Source organism: Rattus rattus, chromosome 18 (genome assembly GCF_011064425.1).
Source record: "Rattus rattus isolate New Zealand chromosome 18, Rrattus_CSIRO_v1, whole genome shotgun sequence".
Lineage (NCBI taxonomy): Eukaryota > Metazoa > Chordata > Mammalia > Rodentia > Muridae > Rattus > Rattus rattus.
In genome coordinates, this window is record NC_046171.1 from 26449704 (window position 1) to 26472314 (window position 22611).

Genomic DNA, 22611 nt, shown 5'->3' on the forward strand with positions numbered 1-22611 from the left:
GGACTATATTTCTGCAAACTGTGGACCAGAATAAATTCTTCCTTCCTTAAATTGCTTTGGTCAGACATTTTGCTGAAATGAGAAAACTAACTGTACTGGCTGCTTTCGTGTGTCAACTTGACACAAGCTGGAGTTATCACAGAGAAAGGAGCCTCCCTTGAGGAAATGCCTCCATGAGACCCAGCTGTAAGGCATTTTCTCAATTAGTGATCAGTAAGGGAGGAGGACCCAGCCTGTTGTGGGTGATGCTGTCCCTGGGCTGGTGGTCCCGGGTTCTATAAGAGGGCAAGCTGAGCAAGCCAGGGGGAGCAAGCCAGTAAGTAACATCCCTCCATGGACTCTGCATCAGCTCCTGCTTCCTGACCTGCTTGAGTTCCAGTCCTGACTTCCTTTGGTGATGACCAGCAATGTGGAAGTGTAAGCTGAACAAACCCTTTCCTCCCCAAGTTGCTTCTTGGTCATGAAGTTTTGTGCAGGAGTCGAGGCCCTGACTAAGACACTGACACAGTTACCTCCATAATAACAGCTTGTGTAAGGACACAGAAAGACTAGAAGAAAGGGGATTAGGGTTCAGGAGTGTTAGAACACAAGGGGACCCTAAAGGACATCTTTCTCTATCGTTCCTTTTTATTTTAACTGCCAAGAGGAGCTAGCTGCCACCGGCGAGGGACACCTGAGTACTCGTGGCCAGGCCAACATGAGTCACCCATGAGAGGTGCTCATTGCCCTGCACCAAACTCTCTGCTCCCTCCACCCTCAAGTTTTCGGTCCACTCAATACCATGCAGGGGAGACTTAGAAGGCTCTGGCACAACAGGGCTGGGACAGAATTATGTTCCCATGAGACCCGTACTCATCATGGACACTTGGGGGTATCCAGAGCCTGAACCCTGAGACAATAAAACAGCTCTAGTGGGAATATGGCATCTGACCTTTCAGGTTCCTGATGCCTACACGGGTAGGCCGCTCAGACTTCGGTGTCACCTCCACAGTTACCAGGTCTACGACAGCTTTTCTCCTCACCTGCTCACAGGAACATAACCACCACCTGATGGGTTACTGGTCTGTGGATGACAAAATGAATGACTTTGAATGAAGTCACAGCAAATGGGGAGTCAGCAGGCCCAGTTCAGGCAGAACAGGGCAGCTAACATTAAGGTGCATTTGCCTTGAGGGTCCTCACCTGCAGACGCCCTGGTGCGGCACCCTTCCTGCCCTTTGGTCACAGATCTAATTCTATGGCAGAGGAAAGAGGTGTGGGGGAGGGAGGCGAGAGCAGCAATCCTCTCCAGCCGTCACAAACCTTCCACCCTCTCCACACTCTCAGATGCCTGGGAAGAGAGCCTGCCCGGGTGAGAGGGCAGGGCAGCAGGGGGTAGGCCTGCATCCATCCCCCAGCATTCCTTTAATGAGCAGGGAACCAGGCAGACTATGATTTCAGCAGAGGAAAAAAGTGTCACTTTCTGCCAGGAGGTGGGTAGGGAGCGAAGGAGCTGAGTTAGAAGCCTTGACGGTGTGCCCGGATCTGTGCTGGGCATGTGTCGGATGTCATGTGTCACCGTCCATATGTCAGCACCCTGAATGAGGGCACCAGGCCGAGGCAGGGATGAGCCCCCTCGGGGGGTCCGGGGCAGGCTGTCTTTTCCAGACAGCTCCTGATCTAATTTCAGAACATGCTACCTCCCAAACAGAACCAGATATTGCCGTTCAGGGGCTGAACGTAACGCCATTCTGCTGCCTGATTTCTCCAGCCCATCACACAGATGCACCGAGCTAAGGCTGAGCACAGCCCGACAGAGCCGTTTGCATCGTCTGTGGAGTCGGTAGTGGCCATCTTCTATCTCCAAAGGGACTGTCCACCCTGGGATCCTGGCTTTCTGTGGTCAGAGGCCTCATCTAGAAGAGCGTGCGTGCGCGCGCACGAGCACACACACACACACACACACACACACACACACATACACACATACACACACACACACACACCTTGCCTTCCATCTCCTCTTCCAGAGAATGCAAGGGGCTGCGTGAGACCCACAGCCTAACACTGGACAGAGCTTGGGGACTCTTATGGAAGAGTTGGGGGAGGGGGTATTGAGGGCCCTGAAGGAACTAGGAACTCGACAGGAAGACCAATAGAGTCAACCAACCTGGACCTTTGAGGGACTCACAGAGACTGAACCACCAGCCCAGGAACACACCTGGACTGGACAGAGGCCCACTGCTCAGTCTCCATCTGGGTCCCCTAACAACTGGAGCAGGGGCTGTCCCTAAGGCTCTTGCCTGCCTGTGGAATCTGTTCCCCTTAACTGGGCTGCCTTGTCTGTCCTCAGTGGAAGAGGATGTGCCTAGCCCCACAGAGACTTGATGTGCCAGGGATGAGTGGGGGGGGTACCCAGAGCAGCCCCCACCTTCTCAGAGGAAAAGGGGAGGGGATGTGTAAGGGGGAGATGGGTCGAGGGAAGACCTGGTGCGTTTGCATGGCTTCCGGTCTGTACCAATGCCCTGCACGGGTTGTCCCCAGCTGAGAGAGGAACAACCATCCCAGCCACTCGGCACGTGACACTCATTAATTCACCACAACAGCATAACGCTCTGCGAACCACACTAACCAGCCCCACTGTACAGGAAGACTGATGCTCTGAGAGCAAAGTAAGTGCTCCCTTGGGGAGCAACCAGGCTCAAGCACTTCCTCCGTAGCCTGTGGCTGAACACACCAGAGTGCTCAGCCAGGAGCTGTGGCCGCAGAGGATGGGGTTCCCCAACTTCAGAAGCCGCCACCCCCTCCATGACATCCCACTTCCACAGGACCCACAGATTCCTTGGGACTCCCTCGGGGACAAGTGTCAACTGGGGGTGGGGGGTGCACCTGGAGAAGGAAGTCGCTCTCTGTACCTTAATTGGCTATAAACTGTCCCTGTGCTTTTAATGAAGGCTGTCAGGAGTGATTACAGACTACGGCGTGACCACTCTGTAAACACAGAAGGCGGGGCTGGGGTGGTGGTGCTTGCCCTAAGTAGAGTCATCTCCCCAGCATCCTTTTTCACTGACATGTCCAGTACCTGGGAGGGACTCCAGCTGAGGTAAAGTGAGCATAGCCTATGTCCCACTAAGGCCTGCAAGACTACAAGACAGGCAGGTAGGCCCCAGGGATCCCACACTATGCTCCAAGGCAGTGGTTCCCAACAGTTCCTCATGCTGTGGTGAGCCCCAACCATAAAATTAGTTGTGTTGCTACTCTGTAACAGTAATTTTCCTATGGTTATAAACTGTAAAGAGCTGTGTTTTCTGATGGTCTCAGGCGATCTCTATGAAATGGTTGTTGGAACCCCAAGGGGGTCGCAACCCACAGGTTGAGAACCATTGCTCTAAGGGCAGCTGTTGTCTGGGGTTGAATCATCCAGGCCGGACAAGGCAGGACTCTGACACTCAGGGGAGGAGTGTGGTTAACACAGCAGTCCCAGGTGGGGTCAGCACCCCCTCCACACAGCAGCAGCATTAGCTAAGAATGTACTAAGAACACCGGTTCTCTGACCACTCCTCACCCTGAGCTTCTAAGTAAAAAGCTAGGGGTTATAGATCAGGACTGACAATCTCTATAGGTGGAAAGAGGGGGGTCTTACACCTCCTCTAGTGTCAGACCTACTGGGAACAAGCAAGGCATACAGTGACAGAGGCCTGCTATGCCTAGATTATAAGATAGGGAAACTGAGGCAGCCATCGAAAGGACACACAGCACAAAGAAACAAGTACTTGAGACTTGAGCCCTCATTTTGGGGTGAGACTGACAGTTCCTCCCCTGAAGCTGGCAGGTACTCCTTGTGGGTTCTCTCAGAACCGAAGGACGGAGGTCAGCCATTTTGGAAAAGCCACAGCGAGTGTGGTTTCAGTCCCAGATCACTTTCTGTCCTGTGATGAGACTCGGGAAAGGAAGGGACCTGGACTGCCACACATGATGGGAGGCCGCTTCAATCCCACTACCGTCCCCCTAGGGTCTCTGCTCTGTCTCTGGAGTGGCGCCCTGAGAAGCTCTACCACCTGTGCCACATTCCTACGTCTTCGAGCCATTCCACACACCTCATCCGCGGAAGCAAAAGTCTGTGGCAGGCTGGATTCCTGTGCTCTTGCATTTGCACAGACTTTTGACGTCATTACTCACAGGACCAGCCCCACTAAGGGCTATGCCCGTCCTGTTGACAGGGATTCTGGGCACTGAAGGAAGCCAGGCATGCTTAGTTAGCATTTGCTGCTACAGCTCCTGCCCTCGACGAGGTCACAACTTTCTCTCTTCCCAGACTACACCTGGACAGTCCCCTAGAATGCAGTGGGTCCAGGAGCGGTGGCTGGTTGGAGACCATGGTTGAGCTGGCTTTGCTCCCCTGCCCTCGTGTGATGTCACCTCCCCAACAGTCTCCTACATTTCTCTGCATGTCAGAATCTCTGATCATACAGGGAGTTCACCAACCTGCAGAGGTGGCGTCCTTAGCAATGTGGTCCGGCTGTCTGCCCAGGGTGGACAGTATCAGAAATCACAAATATACCTGCAGGCTCTGGCCTGCTCACTCCATGACAGCCAGCGGCCAGAAGCCATTGCTTCCCTGCCTTACATTTGGGACAGCACAGATGGGAAGTAGGAACCGGAAGTAGCAGGGTAGAGCAGCTGTCACACTTACAGGGGCTAGCAGCAACTTGCCGGCCCTGGAGCATACACACAGGGTCAGTAGATCTCATTGGTTCTCATGACCAGAGACCACAGGAGACAGATATTCCCCGTCTGCTAGACCTGAGTTATCCACAGCACAGTATCTCCCAAGAGCTCACAGAGGCCTAGCAGAGTAGACCCGATACGGACCACCCGCCCCCATCTCATCCAACATCAGCACGCACGCACACATCTTGAATCATCCATTCAAGAGCGAAGTCACTTGTCAAGGAGATCGACTCCATTCCCTGTACATGGTCCAGCTGCTCAATAGCCCAGAGAAGGAACCCCAGGCAGGACAGTGACACGAGGCAGGCCTCTTATCCACCAAGAGCAAAGACTTGAGACCTTTGTCACTTCTGTCTACTGTGGTATGAAGGTGGGTGAGGAAGAGACCACAGCTGGGCCAGGGTGAGTACCTTGCTCCAAGGGGACTCAGGCGTCCTCTATGCCCACTCTAACCTCTACCGAAGACCATAGAGAGCTCTAAGCCATTTCCTCATCTATAATGTGGGTTTGTCACCACGTCTTCCACAGAGTGCTGTGAGGACAGAGTGAGCAATGCCTGGCAAAGGTTCTTAGCACAGAGCTTAGACAGGGCTAGGAGGGAGAAGGGTGGTGCCATCTGTCCCTAGGGAGGGGCAGGTAACAAGGACTGGGCCATCACCAAGATCATCAGGGCAGATTCCAGGATGGGCCTCTCTGTCTGTGGGCCTACACAGATGTTGTGTGAAGAGGGACACAGGGGAGCTGGGAGCTGGGAGACAGCAAATGGGGAGGCAGGGCTCAAAGGTGAGGAGGGCTGAGTCTGGGGGGTGAGTCTTGCTGCTGGGGGAGGCCCCTCACTGTGACAGACAGGAGTTGGCAGGCAGATCCTTTGAGGGTTTTCCCGGTCTTGCCAGGAGCCCCAGGCCTCTCTCAACCAGAAACCTCCCTTGGAAGAATCATGCCCGAAGCCAAACCCAAGGGCTTTGGCCTCGAGCGAGCATTCCTACCCACAGCTGTGACTCATTTGGGCAAGAACTGACCGACAAGGAAGGCGGTATCAATGGGTGTAATTATTTCATCCACGTCCTTCCCATGTACCAAAGCCTTCCGGTATCTAATAGGAGACACAGAGGCATCAGGACCCACACTTTCTAAGAGAGTAAACTGAGTTAGAGAGAAGTTAAATCACGGCTGGCACAGTCCATCTTTGCTGAAGAGGCACTGTGGGGGAGGGGGCTCTGGTTACAACAAATCTCTCAGTTACAACAGCACCCACTCCAGTAACAACTGTATTTCCAAAGTTCCACTGTGACCCTGTCCAAGAAAGTGTGATCCTTCCCATTTCCAGATGGGGGAAATAAGGCTCAGAGAGGGCAAGAGCCTTGTTTGTGGTCACACAGCTAATAAGAAGTAGAGCTGGGATTCTAATCCAGGTCCCAGATCTCCACTTCTGGGACTCAGTATACAGCTCTCAGGTCCGGAAGGAGAAGAGAGCAAAGGCAAAGACCTGGGTAAAGACCTTTGGAGACAGCTTCCCTGGACACTGGCCTGTCCCTGGTCAAGGGCTGACTGTCGGGCACATGTCCCCGGAGGCCCATAAAGCATCGTAGGGATGAGAACAGTGAAGACAAGTTCAAAGTCGGCTCTGCCAGCCTGGTCTCAGCAGCCAGCTGGAGGGTTTCAGCTCCTGTAAATTATACTCGGGCAGCTCCCTGGAGCCCGAGTGTTCCCGGCCCTCTGCAAGCTCAGCTCATTCTCACCCTGAGAGCCAGGCTTGTGTCCAGCCCTCAGACCCAAAGAGAGACCCAAGGCCAGGAGCCTAACGAACTACTCCCCCTGGGCCATTATGCAGAAGTGTGGCTGGCTCTGAGGAGCATCACTAACAAGGACATACATCTCCCGAGGGTCCGAAGCCCTGATGGCCCAGGAAGCAGAAGTCCCTAAGTTCACACAGCTCATGGACAGAGCCAGAGTCCGGGGTCTGTGCAAGGCTCTCCCTGGGGGAGTAGCCCTACACTTACTCAGCCACTCAGTAAGTGACTCACTCCTGGATGACAGGCTCAGAGAGGACCCTACCAATCCTGCTGGGCAGCTGAAAAGAAAGACCCCTGACACCTGCTGTTAGCTGAGGGGGAAACACAATAGCATGGGGTCCTGTCACTCTTGGTGACATCATGTAAGCCACCTAGCTATGAGACCCAAGAACTAAACAGTCACAATGGCCCAATTCCTATCCAGCACCCAACTGGCCCTGCTGCTGACCAGCCCATCTGCCCAGCTTCTGCAGTACCCCTCCTGTGGCTTCAGCCGACCTGGCTCTGGCAACCCCGTCCTTTTAACCCAAATGGAGAATTCAAGTCCCAGATTCTAAGATAGAGAGAGGAAGGAAGAAGGCTCCACGGGGTGGGTGGATCGTGAGCGCACGGCCAGGATGGCTGGCCAGCTGGAATAGGAGTGGCCCAGGTGGAACATGGCAAGTGATGTCTCAAGGTCACTGACAGGGAAGTGGACAAAATAGCATAGAGGGCTGATATCTGCCCAGCTCTGGTGCTTCAAGGCTTATTGTCAACATAAAGGTTTGGGGTCTTTTATTTGGGAACTAGATGATCTAGGGTGGGTGGAAACCCCTAAATAAATAGCTGACAGCAATGAAGCCATCTCCAAATGGATGTCCCTCAATGCTCAGCCTCCTCTGTGCTGTCCAGAAAGGACAAACGGATGCAGGGAAGTCAACTGACCAGACCTGGGGCTTTAAGGCTTATTACGAATATAAAGGTTTTGTCTTTTGTATGGGAACCAAATGATCTGAGGTGGGGTAGAAACACCCAAATAATATTTGCCACAAGCCCTCACTGCCACCTCTCCTGAGATGCCCTCTCTGAGTCTGAGCCCCTGAATACATTCCTCTCTTCTCGGGTCATCACCGTCACCATGAAGCTCATGGTGTGAGCCGGACACTGATGGGGTGAGGGACTTCTGTGCTCTAAACTAGGACCCACAAATCTAAGCCCACATGCAGAGTCTAAGAGCTGCGGTTTAAGTGCACAGGCCTGGGGGATCTGGCCATACCAGGGTCAACTCCAACTCCGCCCTGCAGAAGTCACGCAACCTTGCGGACGTTAACTTCTCTAAGCCTCTGCCTCTTCGCCTGCGAAACAGATGAGGCCGGCATTCTAGGCTTGCTATACAAAGCCGACGGAGCGGTATATGTCTAGACAAAGCCCTGTGTAATAAGAGATAGCTGCCATTTCCCCAGTCATCTGTGATCTGTGTCCCTTGCCCCCCTCCCCAGCACAGCCTGGCACAGGTGTTTGGTGTGTGTCGTTCACAGCCTGTCCACATGACAGGTGGCCATCACTGTTCTCATCAGTGTTATTGCAGCTTCATCCAGCACTCCTGCCCCCTCCCTACTACCTCTCTCCCTCCCCTTCCCTGTCCCCTTCCTTCCCCCTCCCCTCCCTATTACCTCTCCCCTCCCCTCCCTATTCCCCTCCCCCCCTCCCCTCCCTATTACCTCCCCTCCCCTCCCCCTCCCCTCCCTTGCCCCTCCCCCCCCCCCCCTTCCTATTACCCCTCCCCTCCCCTCCCTATTACCTCTCCCCCTCCCCTTCCCCATTTAGCAAAGGGCAGTGCACAGCCATTGTGTCCACTAGGTGTGCTGGCCTAGAGCCTGCTAGGAGTAGCTTCACCCTTGAAGTCCCTGTGAGGCCAGTGATCTTGTCCCATGCCTCTGTGGAAGGTCTGTGCTGATCTTGGGAAAAAGAAAGCCAACAGGAGTGTGGGACATTCCCTTAGGGTCTACCATGAACTCATACCTCCCAGAAGGAAGAGGAACATCCTCCAAGGAGTCAAAAGACCCCGAGACCTGGAGACTCCTAGGTTTCATGATCTGGTCACTTGCACAAATAGGACGTAACCTCCTTCCTCTCTTACTGCTCACCACAAGAGCCCGTGGGTAACCTCCAACTGCCTCTGCTCAGCACTCAGCCCCAGGGCAGTGCAGCGAGGGGTCTGAAGCCCATGGGTAACCTCCCACTGCCTCTGCTCAGCACTCAGCCCCAGGGCAGTGCAGCGAGGGGTCTGAAGCCCTTTCTGCAAACCGCAAGTCCTAAGAAGCTGATTCTTCAGCCCAGGACATCGCTACTCCAGGGGCCTATCTCTCTGCATCGGCAAAGAAGACTGCAACCTGGACCCCCAGCGACTCCCAGGGACCCGGGGCAGCTTGGTCCTCTCAGGCCTTTTTCTCTACTGTTGAAATGTGACTGTTTGACCAAGACAATGGCTTCCAAACTTCCCTCCAGGGTGCCTTAGAAAGGGCAGGCCCTATCAATCTATGGTTCATGGACAGCTACGAGCACAGCCCAATATGAAACCACAAACATACTAAAACCATTATAAGATCTATCTTTGTGATTTTTTTTTTTTACTTTTTTGTAACCCAATTGTGCTATTCTTGAGCACGAACCTTGTAGGTGACAGTGGGGCACCTTTGCTGGGAGTTCTGCGTGGCCTCTGGGGCTGGGGTAAGAATAGACACATAGTACAGGCTGGTAGTGCCACTGGCCTGCATCAAAAACCATTGTTCTCCCTTAATATTAACATGTGTAGACCAGATATTTGCTCTCCATTCCTGTCTATTCCCCGGGCTAGCTCACTCCTTTGAGATAGGAATGTGTGTCTGTGTGTTGCAAATCCCAGAGCTTGGAACAGCACCCAACAAATAGAATACCCAAGGAAAAGTCTGTTGACCGGACAGATGTCTTTGTGTGTGTGTGTGTATGTGTGTATGTGTGTGTTTATGTGTATATATGTGTGTATGTGTGTATTAAGTGTGTCTGCATGTATGTGTATATGTGTGTGTATTAAGTGTGTGCATGTATGTGTGTATATGTGTGCATATTAAGTGTGTACATGTATGTGTGTATATGTGTGTGTATAAGTGTGTGTGTATGCATGTTTGTGTGTGTGCATATGTTTGTGTGTGTCTGTGTGTATGTGTGCGTTTATGTGTCTCTGTGTGTATACATGTGTGTATGTGTATGTGTGTGCATATGTTTGTGTGTGTGTATGTGTGTGTTTATGTGTATGTGTCTGTGTGTATACATGTGTGTATGTGTGCGTATATATTTGTGTGTGTGTGTGTGTGTGTGTGTGTGTGTGTGTGTGTACAGATATCCAAGGCTCCGGAATAAGATTCAATTTGCCCAAATATTAACCAAAGCTAAAGCACAAGTTTAAGAGACATCACATTGCCTGCAGTGAAAGGGAATGTTTCTGGGCGAGCTGGTGGAATGTAAGCATTCTTTATCTTAACAGCATCATAGCGATGTTATGCTCCTAGTTTCCATAATTGTATCATATCTGTGCAAGATGTTGATGGCAGGAGAAACTAGATGATGGGGGCTCTCTGAACTTCTCTAGCAACTTTCTTCTATGTGCAATATAAGGACAAAATAAAAGGCTAAGATAAAGAAAGTAGCCAAGCACAGTGATACACGCCTTTAATCCACCAGTGGGGAGACAGAGGCAGGCGGAGCTCTGTGAGTTCAAGGCCAGCCTGGCATACACAGTGAGTTCCCAGCGAGCAATCAATCAATCAATCAATCAATACATTTAAAGCTGTTCCCATTCCTGGGACAATGATCTCCTGGTGATAATGACAGAACCTCAGCCTGTCCCAAGACCACACCAGTGATACAAAGTGTCCTCTGATGTCAGACATGATGGCTGAGATCTGTAAGCCCAGCGTTCTGGAAATCCAAGCAGCTGTGAGTTCAAGACTGGCCTGAGTTTCTTTTTTTTTTTTTTTTTTTTTTTTTTTTTTTTTTGGAGCTGGGGACCCAACCCAGGGCCTTGCGCTTGCTAGGCAAGCGCTCTACCACTGAGCCAAATCCCCAACCCCTGGCCTGAGTTTCTTATGTCAATACAAACACCCAAATAAGTAAGTTTAAAAAAAAAAACAAGTAAAATAAAAACTTCATGTCTCTCTATGGTGCTGTCCCTGGTCCCCACTGTCCTTTTGGCTCTATGTCCCCGTAGATATGTTGGCTTGGCCAACATCATGGGGCTGCCTGGACCATGAATGGTGAGGTAATTCACTATGACAGCTGAGCCTGGATGGACAGATTGTCCAGCATCTGTCCAGACCAAGTCCTGTGGTTACTGCCAATCTTATGAGATGTGGTGACTTCCTGAGGCATAGACAGTTGTGGCAGCTTCCCGTCCACAAAGTTCCTCATATACAATAACATCCAGGCCCCAGTTTTTCCGTCTGAAAAGTGGGACTGTTTGGACTGAAGCAATGATTACAGAACTCTCTTTCAGGAGGCTCCTGGGTTCATCACAGGCCCTCTGAGATCCCTCAGGTGGAATGGGAGTGAACTAGAAGAATCCAGGCTCTTACTCCCGCAACATACGTGACATTTAACCTTGTTCCAGCAAGAACGCTAGCCTCTCCCTCCACCTTGCCTACCCTAGCCACTTGACTGTTGTTAACAGTCAGTAGGCAGGCTGGCATCAGAGGCCTCCTAAACTGCCAGGACTCCCAGCAGCCCCTCACAGCCATGCCCTCTACCCCTGCAGCTCCAAGAGCTTGCTCAGCGGCCCTCACTGAGAGAATTTGCAGCCCTCACTAAGGCCGGTGTCAGTCCTCAGAAAATGCCTGGGGCTGGAAAAAGAAATAATGGTCTCCCTGTGACTGCCCTCCCTCTCTGAGAGAGCCTCAGGGAGGAGGCCCAGTAAGGAGAGAGAGCCCCTTCCCACTACTGGGGTTGAGCCTACTCTGAGGCCCATTCCTGTCTCAGAACGTCCAACAGGAAGATGCAGCCTCATTCTCCACGGCCCAGCTCACAGCCTGGCCCCTCCACTCCCTCCTGCCGTCCCATCATCCCCCTCCTCTCCCACCACTCCCTGGGAGACGTCAAGAGTGGCGAGCAGGCCTGAGCTCCTCCGTGTGTAAGAACGATGCAGCAGGGTCTGCCCACCTGAAAATTGCTTTCCCCGGGTCCAGACAAAACAGCTGGGCATTGATGGAGTTTGCAGAAAAATTAATCAGTGCCAACTGGCAGCAGAGCCGGGCGCCGCCTGGGTCCGCTCCATCCTAATGCCTCCCGAGCTCCCACCTTAATGGCTCCTGACAAGACTAATTTTCTCGCGCAGGTGATTAGCGTGAGCATTATCACCTTTGCTGTGACTCAAGACACTTTGGGGGTGCTGAGGGTCTGCCTGGGGAAGTCGGCTCCCTGTGAATCCACCCAGGTGACAAATGAAAGGATGGGGAGCCGAGGGACGCGAGCTGGCGAGATGCTCAATGGCCGTTCATTCACTCACTCATCCATTCTCCCACTCACAGGCATCCCCCAGCCCACTCTGAGCTGGGCCCTGCACTTGGGCAAAGGCAGCTGCAAAGCAGAGATAACAGCCCATCCATCGAGGGGGCTCATGGTGGATCCATGGGGGCCCCCCCGCATCTAAAGTGCTTAACAAGAGCCCGCGGGAGGCCAGAAGTCAATAAGCCACAGCTAATGCCACCGCTCCACAATCTCATACCACACCAAAACACCAAAATGATCATTAATCTCAATGCTGCTATTAATAAACTTAATATGTAAAGAATTAATAGCCCTGTGGGGAGCCGCACACGACGAGCTGGGACACGGGTCTCTGGGTGCCGAGCAGAGTCAATAACAAAGCTCACAAGAGCAAGAGAGGGCAGGCTGGGGCCTCGAGGGCTGGGGGCCCGGACTTTAAGCAGGAACTTGCCAGGCGGGAAATGGAACCTGCACTTGAGCCAAGGGACTGGTGTCTATCAAAGCTCAGGAAACAGGGCAGATCATGCCGTTCTGGGTTCTGAGCAGTTGGATATGGCTGAAGAGCTGGTATCTGTGGGGAGAGGGGAAGCGGGCTGTGGCAGACAGTTTTACTCCTTCCTTGGGCAGCTGAGGGCTGAGGGCATTTATAGGATGGAGACATCACTGACTCCAGGACCTGAGGTCCAAAGCCTGCATTCCCTCTGGACCCTACCAGGAGCTGGGTAGGTTGGCTCTTTCCAAGCCCTGCTGGGTCCCTCTCCGGAATAGCCATGTTCTATGTCCCAGAGGGATTTTTAACAAATATGCTACACACAGCTCCAGCAGGCATCTGGAATGATAAAATCGCCCTCTTGCTTGTCGTGGGTCGGGCCATTCAAACGCACAGGCACGCTTAGCGTCTGTGCCATCTGGGAGAGAGCTCTCCTGGGCCCACTCTCTGAGCTACCACCTCCACCGTCACCAGCACAGCCTTCCTGACACTCACTGTGTCCCAAGGCTCTGAGAGGGAGCCAGTCCTCAGCCTTGGGAGATTCTCCCATTGGCTAGAAGATTCTGGGCTTTCCCGGCAAATGTGGGGCACAGGGGTAGGGACCAAGGTCATGGAGTTAGCCCTGTCAGCCTGGAAAATCCATAATCCAAGAAATGAATGACATTACCTGTCACCAAGAGGGTGACCAGGCACAGGAGAAAACGCCTGCCACTCTGCCAGGAGGGACCCAGGAAGGCGACCAAGACTAGACAGCAAACCATGGGAAAATGGATTTGCAAAGTAACACAGGAGCTGAGTCCCCGGCTGCCCAATAGGGAGAGGTGGAGTTGGTGCACAGGGACCAGGTAAGATGAAAGAAAGGAGCTCGTGAGGAGGGGACAGGATCGCAAGGACAAAAGATCGCTAAAATTTCAGCCACGTTGAGGGTATTGGTGCTCTTGATTTATCTTGTTCTTTGAGCAAGGGTCCTGATAAGTAGCCCAGGCTGGCCTTGAGTTCATAATCCTCCTGCCTTAGCCTCCCAAGTACTGGGGTGCCGAGCCTGTGCTACCGGACTCAGCTCACAGTTAATCTTAGCTCCGCCCACGTCATAGACTTTTAAGGCAAGCTGGACTCAGCAGCCATCTCGTGCCACAGGAACTGATGGCTGTTCATGGCCCACACTCAGTCTGCGTCTGTGTGATGCTCACCAGCCTAACCAGACCGGGAGCCATAGATCTGCCCTTGCCCCCAGGCCCTCTGACCAGGCCCTGTGACCTGAAACTGATGTTCACGTCTACAGCAGGACACACACGGAGACAGGCCTTGCCTTGGAAAATGGGGCTGTGTGGACAAGCCAGAGGAAGGCCTTAATGATGTCATTTGACTCCTGTCTTCTCTGGCCAGGAGATGGTCTTCGAAAAGATAATCAAGCAGAGGAACGGGAACCCAGAACGGCAGAAATAGCGATAGCATGTTTCCCCACACTCTGCCCTCCCATCCCAGTCCCCCACCACATGCCACTGAAAATTAAGGCCAAAGAATAAAAATGCCAGCAGGTAGCAGGTCTGTCTCTGACCCTGGAGCTTGCCTTCCCAGACACTAAAGGAACAAAGAGCCCTTTGCCAAACCCCACCTCTGATACCCTGAAGGGAGAGGGTTCTTGCTTTTTGGTTTGTTTCTAATGAATCGATACATAGAAACACTCAGGGCACTGCCTTGAGACTCAAGGCTGTTACAAGAACAAATTCTACCCATGTCACTTACATCCCCTTATCCTGGTTTCTTAAAGGCTCCAGCAGACAGAATTAGACAAGTGTGCTAAGGGTCTAGGGAGGCAGGCTTCATACCAATATCAGAAGAGAGATTTTGTTCCTAAATTCTCCCGTGGAGGAGTGTTGTGGCATCATAGCCCCATCGCCAGGGGTCCAAGCCAAAGCCACACAACGTAGCCTAGGAAACGCCAGTCCAGCTATCCCGAGCTCTGGCAGTGGGTGAACGGACTGGCTTGGGCTCTGGCATTGTCCGACCTACCAGAACCAGCTTCTCCTGGCGGTGTGTTGTAAGCCACTGACCCACCACTGGGCCGTCTACAGTCTTACCCTCAGGGATGTATTCCAGTTCTGGAAACTTTGAAGTTGTGCTTCTAGTAAATTCCCCATCGCCAATATTCAGACTGGTATACATATTGAGAGAGGAGGTAGGTAGGGGTGGTCAGTCCTCCAAGTCAAGCCCCTGGGATGCTTCCCCTTCCACAAAGAAGGCAAGGACCAGGCCCCTGCACACATCCCTGCCACATCCACAGGAAGGCCACATGTCCCCTGTGAACAACACAGGGCCATATGAGTACCAAAACTCCACAAGAGACCCCGGACGAGCATCCTCAGAGGACCTAGAAACAAGCACGGCCAGGCTGTCCAGGTCACACAGCCTATTAGGTCCACTTTTGTAAACTCTTCTCCCTGACAAGATAAGAAACAGAGAACCAGAGCATTGTGGCTCTGTGTGCAAGGTCACACGGTAAGGGACAGCTTGGCTTATGACATTGAGCCCTGCTGTCTGGATCATTCTTCAAAAGAAAGGGGAAAGCCAGAAAGTTGCTGGACCCCTTCCCTAGAGAAAGAGGCAGAGGTGTCCCTCAGCTCCCTGGATGGAGCCAAGATCAACCCCACAGCACTAGACAGCCATCTGGGCTGTGGCCGCCAAGTGGACCCTTGGAGGGGCTTCGGTGCTTGGGAGTGGCTCCCAGGAGCTGATCGATGCTGGCATTTGCAGAGAACAAACCAGGGCTGCAGCCAAAGGTAACAGAAACTGGGCCTGCTGGGTGCTTCCTGCTGGGCCTCCAGCCTCAGACCCCTCACAACTAGAGCTGGCCATGTTGTGCCCACTGTTACTTTTCTCACACAGCAGGCCCCTGGGCATGCCAGGGTCTGGAGAGTGACAGGCAGGACGCAGCCAGGCCTGTTCCCTTAGGACGCCCATTGCCCCTTCCAGCCAACACCAGCCAGTTAGTAGCTGGTCACGCCACTGCCTCTGCATACCTTCTACCTCAGGGGACTGCTCCATATGGGGTGTCATGAGCAGGTTTAAAAGCCAGCTGCAGAAACGTTAGGGCAAAAGAGGGACCTCTCCTCCCACTTCTGTCCCACTCCCTCCCATCACCCTGGGATACACCAGACATTCACTCAGACCCTGTCTACCTGGGTTCCAATTTCTTCATCCATCTGCCTGACACCTCTCTGTGGCCACTGCATTCAGGGATGGCACAGAGGTGACCGTCCAGGTATCTCTGACACAAGGAGGAATAACAGGAATGGAAGGGAGCAGAAGTCCTAAGGGTGATTCACATGGTGGGCCACTCATGCATTTGCTGCCAGGCGCAGGTCCAATCTGCAAGTATGGTCCCCATGTGGCCACATGCAACCAAGAAGAGTTGTGGATGTAGCGCAACACAAAACCGTAAAGCCTCCCTCACAGCTTGCTTTTGCTTTTGTTTGCATGACTCAGTCACGTGCTTCTAGAGGTTCTGGAGGCATGAACTTTGTGGATGATGAGGTCACTTTGGCAATGTCAAAGTTTGAACGTGCCGAGACTATACACAGGTTCTAGGGTCTACACTGCCTTGCTCACACCAGCCTGCGCTGGATAGTTTTATGTCAACTTGACACAAGCTAAAGGCATCTGGGAAAAGGAGCCTCAATTGAGAAAATGCCTCCCTCCATGAGATCTGGCTGTAAGGTATTTTCTCAATTAGCGATTGATGGGGGAGGGCCCAGCCCATTGTGGGTGGTGCCAACCCTGAGCTGGTGGTTCTGGGTTCTATAAGAAAGCAGGCTGAGCAAGCCATGGGGAGCAAGCCAGTGAGCAGTATTCCTCCATGGCCTCTGCATCAGCTCCTGCCTCCAGGTTCCTGTCCTGCTTGAGTTCCTGTCCTGACTTCCTTAAATGAACATCTATCATGTGGAAATGTAAGTCAAATAAATGGTTTCCTCCCCGGGTTGCTTTAGTCATGGTGTTTCATCACAGCAACAGTGACCGAGACACAGTCCCATTCCAGAACTGCATGAGGGACATGCCACATGGATTAAACCCTCAAAATAATACAACATGTGGCAGATCCAAAGACTACAACCTTCCCCACCTATCTCTGAGGAGAGCAAGTAACTCTGCAGGACCCTCAGGGGACTCATAGATAATGCACAATCGCTCCCACATGCGTACACCGCTCCCCACACGTGCAGGAGCTCACACACATATACACACGCATTCGAAGGGGGCCGAGCCTCTGGTCACCATTGGCACGACTACAGATGGGTGCCCATAATCCAAGCTCATTCGCTGGATTGTGGTTCCTGGAGCTGAGCCGGGACCTCAGAGATGTAAGCACAGACCTCCAGCTATGGTTATTAGAGCCGGGCCAGGAAGCCAGCCACAATGGGGTAGTGCAGCTGTGATGAGGTAAATGCATCGGAGAAGCAGTGGATACTCAAAGTCACCTGCATCTAATGACAAACCTCAGTGAGCTCATTACAGGAAGTTATGGTGTCACTGAGAAAGTACAAAGACACGGGACGCCACCTTCAAATCTCCACAAAGACTTGGAGCAGAAGAGAAGCGAGGCATTCTACAGCTGCTATGAGGGGTAGTGAGCGTCCTGTTCCTACAAGCATTCAAACAAAAGGTAGATGAATTCCATAAGGAGACTGCAGGGTAGGCTGAAGGTGGTCTCAACTTCCAAGAGGCTTCCCACTTACAAAACGTACATCACCCCATGCCGCCCACACATCACCCCATGCCGCCCACACATCGGCCCCATGCCGCCCACACGTCACCCCATGCCGCCCACACATCACCCCATGCCGCCCACACTCCCCCAGTCCAGGGACCAACTCACCAACAGGAGTGTCTTCGCTGATGAGCAGGTACGTGTCAAAGAAGTGATTGGTGAAAAAAGGTAGTCGGTTCACCTGGCCTGCAAGACAGAGGTCAAGGTTATCAGCCTGCTGGCCTCTGCCAGTTCTATGTGTCCTACAGGGTGACCCTGAGTGGGCTGCACGGCACTGAACATGTACTGCACACACCAACGCCCCAAGACAGTCAGCCAGGCCACAGGTACCTGCTGAGCACCAGTCCATGGAGACAGGCTCTGAGCATGACACGCACACCAGAATTTTAACGCTTTGACCCTCCCCCCCAAACTCTGCGGGTACCATTTTCACTAATCTTTAACATGGATGCCACATTGAAATATCATCTGGAATACCTTAGATAAAGTGAAATATACTATTAAAATGAATTTCACTGCTTCTTTTTACTTTTCTAATATGGCTCTTGCAAATCTCAAGCTCACACCCATGGGCTGTGGTGGGCACTGGGAGGGGTGGGGATAGCTTCTCCCTCTCTTTTCTACTGATCTGGCCAGGTTCCCAAAGGGTAAGGAGCTGGAGTCAGGGAGGGAACTGGGGACATAAAGGAGTATGAAATCTCTTCCTTCTGCTTAGGCAGTGTCTTAGTTCGGGTTTTACTGCTGTGAACAGACACCATGACCAACGCGACTCTTATAAAGGACAACATTTAATTGGGGCTGGCTTACAGGTTCAAAGGTTCAGTCCAGTATCATCAAATTAGGAGCATCCAGGCAGGCATGGTGCAGGCAGAGCTGAGAGTTCTACATCCTCATCCGAAGGCGGCTAGTGGAAGACTAGCTTCTAATCAGCTAGATGAGGGTCTTAAAGCCCATGCCAACAGTGACACACCCACTCCAACAAGGCCACACCTCCTAATAGCGCCACTCCCTGGGCCAAGCATATATAAGCCACCCCGTTCCACTCCCTGGCCCCCATAGGCTTGTTCAAACACACGGGCCATAGCATAATAAAAAATACATTTAGTTCAGCTTCCAAAGCCCCCTTACTCTACAGCAGTCTGAATAATGTTAAAAGTCCAAAGTTCAAGGTCTTTTTTTGAGATTCATCCAATCACTTAACTGTAGTCCCCAAAGCAAGACAGGAAACCAGCTGGGCAAACTCCAAACTCTGCATCTCCATGTCTGATGGCAAAGCGGTCTTCAGATCTCCAACTCCTTTTTCATCTTTGTTGACCGCAACAAACTTTTTCTCCTGGGCTGGTTCTACTTCCTGTTAGCAGCTGTCCCTAGCAGGTATCCCACAGTTCTGTCATCTTTAACATCTCAGGGTCTCCAAGTCCACTTCAACTTCACAGCTTCTGTTCCAATGTCTGGGATTCACACATGATCTTCTGGGCTCCTCCAAATTGCTGGCGTCACTTCTCCAGCTCTGGCCTCTGTAGCACTCTAGGCCTTGGTTAACCTCCACTGCTGCTGCTTCTTTTGGTGATCATCCCATGGTACTGGCATCCCAAATACACTGGGGTCTTCTGCTGCAACTAGGCTCTCAATAGCCTCTCACGGGCTCTCTTCATATTACCTCAACTCCTTTGCATGACCCCTTCAGTCCTGGGCTGTGGATTGCAACTGAGGCTGCACCTTCACCAATGGCCTTGCAGGGCCTCTGACAGTGCCCAGCCTCAGTTGCTCTCCATGACCCCTTTTTGCCTTCACAATCAGTACCACCTTGGTGACTCTTACACATTACCAAGTCCAGCTGCAGCCTGTGGTACCACCTTGGCTATCTCTGGAACACAGCTTCTTTGTGCTCTCAGAAAACATCTTCCCAGAAGACTTCACTTCAGTGATGCTGGTCTCTTCTTAATCGCTGCTAATTTTTTTGCTCCACCTGGCCAGCATCAATTGTCCCAGTTTCCTCCTCCTTCTCTTGAGTATAAAGCCAGAGGCACGCGGTGGAAGCTGCCAGAGTTGTGCTGCTCGCTGGAGCTAGAACATAGCCCCTTGCTCTACGACATGGTCAACAGCTTTCTGTTTGCCTTCACACTGCCCAGCGTGGCTTTCCGAAGCTTGCCCCGCAGATTAACCTGGAACTCAGAGATCTCCGTCGATGTGTCTCCCAAATACTGGGATTAAGGGCTTGTAACGCCATGCCTGGATTTACGCTTTTCTCTACTTGGAACTTGCTCTGTTCCAGGCTGGCCTTGAACTCGAGAGATCTGCCTGCCTCTGTCTCCCGTAACTAAAGCTGTATGCCACCAAGTCTGGACTGAGCTAGGTGGGGTCTTGCCCCAAGGTCACCACTCCTTAATTCAATTTAACGTCTTCGAACACACAGTTCAGCTCCATTTCACTTCCTGGTGCCCCTTTAATCCTGAAACAATACAGTTTATATTTTTCCTTTCTAAGCTTGCTACGCTTGTTCAAAATGCTCTTCATGAGACTTAACCAGAGAGCGAAGTCTCTGCTGGGCCTTTTTGAGACTCCCTTTGTCGATGCAATTAATACAAATCTCTTTACCTCAGCCTCAGGTAGGCTCTTCAGACAAGGGCAAAAACCAGCCATATTCTTCATCAAAATACCACAAAACAGTCTCCAGGCCACATACTGAAGTTCTTCACCGCTGAAACCTCTGGAGCCAGGACCCCACAGTTCAAATCACCCTCAACAACAAAGTCTTCCACATCCCTACCAGGATGCCCCCACTGAGCCCCATTAAAGCATTCCACTGCCTTCCAAATCCAAAGTCCAAAATCCATATTCTTCTAAACAAAAGCATGATCAGGCCTATCACAGCAATACCCCAGTCCCTGGTACCAACTTCCGTCTTAGGGTTTTACTGTGAAGAGACACCTGGACTCCCTGCCCATTTCTGAGGGGTCAGGACATCAGCTGGCAGGGGGAAGTGGGAGAGGGGAGAGGTGCTAAAAGTGCGGAGGACCAAGGTAAGCGAGTAGCCCCCAGTTGGGACAGAGAATATGACTTTGGACCTTAAAGCCAGGATTGACTTTCCTTCTACAACTCACCTACTGTTCCCCCACCCCCACCGTCTTAGACAGGGTCCCTACTGCTGTGACGAAACAACATGACCAAAACAACCTGGGGAGGAAAGGGTTTGTTTTGGCTTACACTTCCATAGCACTGTTCATCAATGAGGGAAGTCAGGACAGGAACTCAAGCAGGACAGGGACCTGGAGGCAGGAGCTGATGCAGAGGCCATGGAGGGTGCTGCTCACTGGCTTGCTCCCCATGGCTTGTTCAGCCTTCATTCTTGTAGAACCCAGGACCACCAGCTCAGGGTGGGCACCACCCACAATGGGCTGGGCCCTCTCCCATCAATCATTAAGAAAATGCCTTATACTTGGATCTTATGGAGGCATTTTCTCAACCGAGTTTCCTCCTTCCAGATAACTAGTTTGTGTCGAGTTGCCAAAAGATCACACCACTCATATTATACAACGGTGGAGGCCTCCAAGCTCCAGTCACAGTAGTTTTGTCCCTTGAAGACATAGCCTTGAAAAATGGCTTTTAAGAAACCTCGTCTGACTGCCCTCTGCCCTCCCCTGCTCTGCCAATCCCTTCTAGTCCCCAGGATTCCAAGGCCAACAGCCCTGGAAACCCGCGGTGACAGCACAGTTCCTGCTTGCTCAGTGGTATGTGGCAAGTGACTCAGGTCCTGAGTCTCTGCTAGGCTGCCTGAGTGGTGTTCCCATCCCTGGGTACCAGTAAGTCCTAGGAACGAAAATTTAGAAATAAACCAAGCTGCTACAGGCAAGTTTTTTTCTTCTAACCTCCATACTAGGGCGATGTGCAGAAGGCAGAGGGCAAGGCCGTAAAAGGAGGCATCTGAGTGCTGGGCCCAACACAGATGGACCATACCCACTGCAGGAGTCACAAAGTCAAGCAGGGGCAGGAGGCGTAGAGCATGCAGGGCGCTGACCCGAAAGGCAAGCTGTCCTCATGGCTAGGTGGGACCGTTCCCTCGGCCCATGTGGCCGCAAAGTCAGGCATGGCTTTGTTCAGAATCATGGACAGGGTAGACGCCGCATCAGGGGCGGAAGTGAATTTGAATTTGTCAGTCTGGATCCAAGATGGCTGCCTTCCCAGACTTCTGAGTGATGAGGGGGGCACTTTCAACACCGATTTCTGTACCCAGAGAATACCAGAGTCCTCTAGCCCTACCCCAGAATAAGGAAGGAGCACCGAGAGCACAGGGAGCACAGAGAGATGTTCCAGGCATCACTTCGAAGTCTCTGGATGGAAAAGAAAAAGGCCCGTCTAGCTGCAAAGGGTCACTGCTGTAGGAACTGACACTGGCCGCCAGGAACATTAGTGTCTGCAGAAGAGTCAGGCCCCCTCTATGCCTCAGGTTCCTCAAACGCATCACCCAGGACACCGGGCCGGAAGGGGGTCAGAGAAGTCTTGCCTCTGTCCAGTCACAGAGCAGGGAGCCCATGGAGTCTATGGGAAACAGGTTGGGGGAGGGGACGGGCCCAGAAATGACAGATTGAGGGAATGGAACAACCGTTGAGGGCCTATCTCACTTCTGCCTCCCTGGGATGGAGTAACAGCTCTTTCTGGGGAGTAGGGTCCTCAACAGGGGAGGGCCATGTGACCTAGTCTGGAAACCAGAGAAGAGCTAACATCAGAAGATGAATGGCAGCAGAAATGGGAAGTCACGTGCCCTTCAGCCCCCAAGGTCAGGCACCAGCCACGCACCGCGCTAAAGGAGCCGCTCTGGCTACTTAGCAAACGCAGATGCAGTCGGCAAAGCAAGCCAGCACAAGGGCAGATCACCTATGCTTTGCCACGGAATTTGCTGGATGGCCTCGGGAGACTTGGTAGACTTCTCTGTTTTCTGTGCCCCATTCTGCTCCAACCCAAGAAAGAAAGGTAAACGCTGGTAGCGAAAGGGTGAGCATCAAGCAAGCGTTCATCCGGCACCCGATGTACCAGTCAGGCTTGGTGTTCACATTGATTCATGGGATGGAGCTGTGTTGCTCCTGAACTGTAGACAAAGAAAACACAGTCCAGGGACGCTCGGAAGCCTGCCCAAGGGAGCCTACAGGCTGAGCGTAGTGTGCCGTGCAGAATACCTGAACAGTCTTTGAGAGCTCAAGGGAGGCAGCCATCCCCGTGAGCAAGCTGGGAAGAACTCGTTGAACAGGTCGTTATACCTGTGGCTTTTAATGGACAGACAGCTGTTGTAACGAGGCAGGAAAGGGCATGAGTGAGTGTCTAAGCTCAGAGTCCTACAAGAGACAGAGACAGGGTCCTCA